Raw genomic sequence first — 5,088 nt, forward strand, 5'->3', positions numbered from 1 at the left:
TAGTCATATAATTTAACTTATTTATTATATTATGTGTTAATTCTGTTAATAGATAATAATTTATTCTGTTAATATAATCAATTATATCCACCAATTGATTTGAAAATTTTTCCAGCTTTACTGGGGTATAATTGGCAAATAGAAATTATATATATATTTAAGGTATATAATATGATGTTTTGATACACGTATGCCTTCTCAACTGAGCACCACAATCATGTTAATTATCATTACCTCATGTAGTTACAAATTTGTTTTCATGGTGAGAAACATTTAAGATTTTTCCTCCTAGTACATTTCAAGTATACCATCCAGTATTGGTAACTACGGTCACTATACTGGATTAGATCTCTGGAACTTACTCAGCTTCATTAATAGAAACTTTAAAAACTTTGACCAGCATCTCCCGGCAACCACCATTCTACTCTGGGCTCCTATGAAGAAATTTGGCTATTTTAGATTTCATATACAAGTAAGATCATGGGTCTGTTGTATTTTTGTGTCATCTGGCTTATGGTTCACGTTTGGAGGATGAAAGGAAATTAATCCATTATCTCTAACTGGTAAATAAAAGGAAATAATTGAGCACTTATTCTGCCTATAGGGCTATTGTATTATGTATTCAGTTAACTGAGGTATGGGGCTGTGAGAATAAGAAGAATAAGAATAAGAAGAGAGTGCAGACAATTTAAAAACATATTCTGAGTATTGGAGGTGGTAGGTACCACTGGGCAACCATATGGTAGGTGAAGGAAGTGTCTCTCTCTCTCTCTTTTTTTTTTTTTAAAGAGCTTTATTTTTTTTTTTAATTTTTTAAAAGATTTTATTTATTTATTTGACAGACAGAAATTACAAGTAGGCAGAGAGGCAGGTAGAGAGAGAGGAAGGGAAGCAGGCTCTCTGCTGAGCAGAGAGCCCAACGAGGGGCTCGATCCCAGGACCCTGGGATCATGACCTGGGCTGAAGGCAGAGGCTTAACCCACTGAGCCACCCAGGTGCCCCAGGGAAGTGTCTCTTAATAAATGCATTCCAACTAATAAATGAAAAAAATGTTAGAATATCACCACTTTGCAAGACTCCTGGGTGGCTCAGTCCATTAAGCTGGACCCATTAAGCTGGGTGGCTCAGTCCATTAAGCTGGACCTTTGGTCATGATCCTAGTGTCCTGGAATCGAGTCCCACATAGGGCTTCTTTATCAATAGGGAGCCTGCCTCTCCGTCTGCCACTCCCCCTTCTTGTGCTCTCTCTCTGACAAATAAATAAATAGAATCTTAAAAAAAAAAAGATTATCACTCCTTTGCAACTCTCAGTTAATTAATGGATTTAGACATTGGACATCAGTAACTGTTAACATCATGTACTAAAAAGAGAATCAGATATTATCTGCCTTTAAGTGAAAGGATACAACATTGCCTAGACAGTTTTTTAAAAAAAGGTTTTATTTATTTATTTGAGAGAGAGAGAGAATAAGAAAGAGAGAGCATGAAAAGGGGGAGGGTCAAAGGGAGAAGCAGACTCCCTGCCAAGCAGGGAGCTGGATACAGGACTCCATCCTGGGACTTCAGAATCATGACCTGAGCCACAGGCAGTCACTTAACCAACTGAACCACCCAGGTACCCCGTCCCTAGTCTTATCAAAAGGATCAAACATCCATCCAACCCAGGCTCTGGATTCAGCTGTCAGTTTGCTGAAAATACAGAATCAACAAAAATCTGGGCTGTCAGAAACTATGTAGGTCAGCTGTCTATCTACAGGTCTTTGACAGGTTATCTTCAACAGATAGACTGAAAGAAAAAGAATGGGATGGAGGGGGGGAAGCTTTAGGTTAAAAGGGACTTTTAAGGTTAAAAGACTATTTATTACCACTTCTTTGGTGATAAGCCTTCTGGGCTTGCCTGGTGAGAAGGACTAAGGGTCTTTCATTCATGCTTAATTCTTGGAGGCCCCCATCTTCTTTTAGGGGCCCTGGCTTTGGAACTTAGAACTGTGTCCCTTCTACTGATTTCCTTAGGAGATTATGATTTTGGGCACTTTCCTCCTTCCTCTAGGCAATCTGGGAAATTCCAATCTTCTTAGTTTTAACTCTAGGCAAGGATACACCATATGCAATTCAGCTTCCTTTTCAGTGTTTTACCCACTCACATTGCCAGTGGGAAGGCTGATGAATCCCAGAGAAGGGGTGTATTTTGCTTTAAGTTCTTGCATTAGCGAGGCAGCCAGTATAGTGAAAGATGAGCCAGCACCAGGCTCAGGTGTAAGGTCATGTTTCCCTCTGTTGACCTCATGCCCTGGCCAGAGTTTTTGTGTTAAAGGGCTCTTTTGGCTCACAGCCACATGTTGGGCTGGTACCAGTGCCCTCAACCTTCCACCCTGGGCCTTGTGTAGTCAATTTGCTTTTGGAGACCTCCGGTACCCTTTGTTGTCAATAGACACCACCCAGTGAAGTAACTTCAGTCAATGATGGGGAGTGTGTTACAGTTTAATCCCAAGAGGGACAAGGTCAGTGTCTTGATCCCTCTCATTTTGGCAGCCTTGTTGGACTCTGTGAATATTATCCACTTTCACCCCAGGGATCTGCTTTAGCTAGTGGGAATCTTAAATAAACTAGCTTTGTCCAGCCACATAGAAAAGGTCTGATGGTACTGTTTTCCTGGGAGAATGGGTACCTACCCATCTTGCAACTACACAATTAAAATAACTATTTAGTGATTCCTAACATAATAATGAAAATCTGCTTAGAGATGACCCTCTTCCATTTAGCCATAGAAGAGGCTGGTGAAATCTTTTTTTTTTTTTTTTTTTTAAGGGAGAGAGAGAGCACACTCATGCATGGGGAAGTGGTGGGGAGGGACAGCGGGAGAGGGAAAGAGAGAATCTTCAGCAGGCTTCATGCCCAGTGTGGAGCCGAACTTGGGGCTTGATCTCGTGACTCCAAGATCATGACCTGAGCTGAAATCAACAGCTGGATGCTTAACTGACTGAACCACCCAGGCGCCCCAAGGGTGGTGAAAATTTTTTTTCCTTTTAATGTATTTATTTTTATTTAAATTCAGTTAACATATAATGCCTTATTGGTTCAGAGGTAGAGGTCAGTGACTCGTCAGTCTTATATAATATCCAGTGCTCATTACATCATGTACCCTCCTTAATGTCCATCACCCAGTTACCTTATCCCTCCACCCTCTCCCCTCCAGCAATACTCAGTTTGTTTCCTATGCTGAAGAGTTTCTTACGGTTTGTCTCCCTCTCTGATTTTGCCTTGTTTTATCTTTTCTTTTCTTCTCCTATGACCCTCTGTTTTGTTTCTTAAATTCTACTCATCAGTGAGATCATTTGATAATTATCTTTTTTTTTGTCTCATTTATCTCAATTATCATATGATAATTATCTTTCTTGATTTATTTCGCTTAATATAACACCCTCTAGTTCTGTCCACATTGCTGCAAATGGCAAGATTTCATTTTTTTCTTGATGGCTGAGTAGTATTCCATTGTATGTATATACCATATCTTCTTTATCCATTCATCTGTCGATGGACATCTGGGCTCTTTCCATAGTTTGGCTATTGTGGACATTGCTGCTATAAACTTTGGGGTGCAGGGGCACTTTTGGATCACCACATTTGTATTTTTGGGGTAAATACCCAGTAGTGGGTCATAGGGTAGCTCTATTTTCAACATTTTGAGGAAACTCCATACTGTTTCCAGAGTGGTTGCACCAGCTTTCATTTCCACTGGCTGGTAAAGTTTTAAGTTCTATGTTACTAAGCATCCAAGTACATAAGTAATAATCAGTTCCCAATATTTGAATTAAATAAGACACATAACTTGATTGGCATAGACTATTTAGAGTTGCAACATTGATTTTCTATAATTTAAAATCAAAGGAGAGATAATTTTATATTTTGTTTTCTATGTATCCTTATTAGTTATGTATAATTATTATTAAAGTTGGTGAAAGACTGCAAATAGTTAGAGGCCCTATCTTACCACACTTGTGAACCATTAGGGATCTAGGTCATCCAAGTAGGCAATCTTTTTTTTTTTTCCAAGATTTTATTTATTTGGCACAGAGAGAGAGAGATCACAAGTAGGCAGAGAGGCAGGCAGAGAGTGAGGGGGAAGAAGGCTCCCTGCTGAGCAGAGAGCCAGATGTGGGACTCGATCCCAGGACCCTGAGATCATGACCTGAGCTGAAGGCAGAGGCTTTAACCCACTGAGCCACCCAGGTGCCCCAAGGAATCTTTGTTTTATATGAAAAGACCTAGAATATACTTCATCTTAGGTCTTCATAAAAGGATGGCCCACTGGGCCTGAATGGATGCCTGTCTTGCTCTGCATGGTTCTCAACTCTCATGGGGCTGTGCTGGGGTTTTCGTATTAGATACACGTACGTGTGTGTGTGTGTGTGTGTGTGTGTGTGTAGTATTCTGGCATGAACATCTATGTTTTTGTTGCAGGATGTTCATGGGAAAAATAATAACTGATATTTCTAAAGTAATTTTGAATTTCAAAGTCAAATTGCAAACATTGCATTATTAAAAATGGCTTAATCAGGCCCTCCTCACATTCCTGGGAGAGACTGATGAGGGCAAAAGTACCACTTACAACCTGCAGTCCACAGCCAGAGCTCAAGGAGCACGCTGCTAACTCACCCTGTTTCCCGTTTTCTCATTCTCCTCATTCTCTTCTGGGTCAGCTTTCTTTTCCCTGTGTCTCACCCAGCCTCCCTTTCCTTCAGAGCCTTTACTTTAGAAAACTCGATAGAAATTGTAAATTCTTTTTCTCCCTCTTTGAGATGTAAATCTTTAAAAGACGTTCTTCCATGGGGCGCCTGGGTGGCTCAGTGGGTTAAGCCTCTGCCTTTAGTTCAGGTCATGATATCAGGGTCCTGAGATTGAGCCCCGTAATGGGCTCTCTGCTCAGCAGGGAGCCTGCTTCTCTGCCTACTTGTGTTCTCTTCCATCAAATAAATAAATAAAATCTTAAAAAAAAAAAGAGCTTCTTGCAGGCCTTATAATTGAAGGAACATCTTTCTCAGGGCCTGGGACCCATCTCTTTGAAATGTAATCCGTAGGGACCCTAGG

Source organism: Mustela erminea, chromosome 6, assembly GCF_009829155.1.
Source record: "Mustela erminea isolate mMusErm1 chromosome 6, mMusErm1.Pri, whole genome shotgun sequence".
NCBI lineage: Eukaryota > Metazoa > Chordata > Mammalia > Carnivora > Mustelidae > Mustela > Mustela erminea.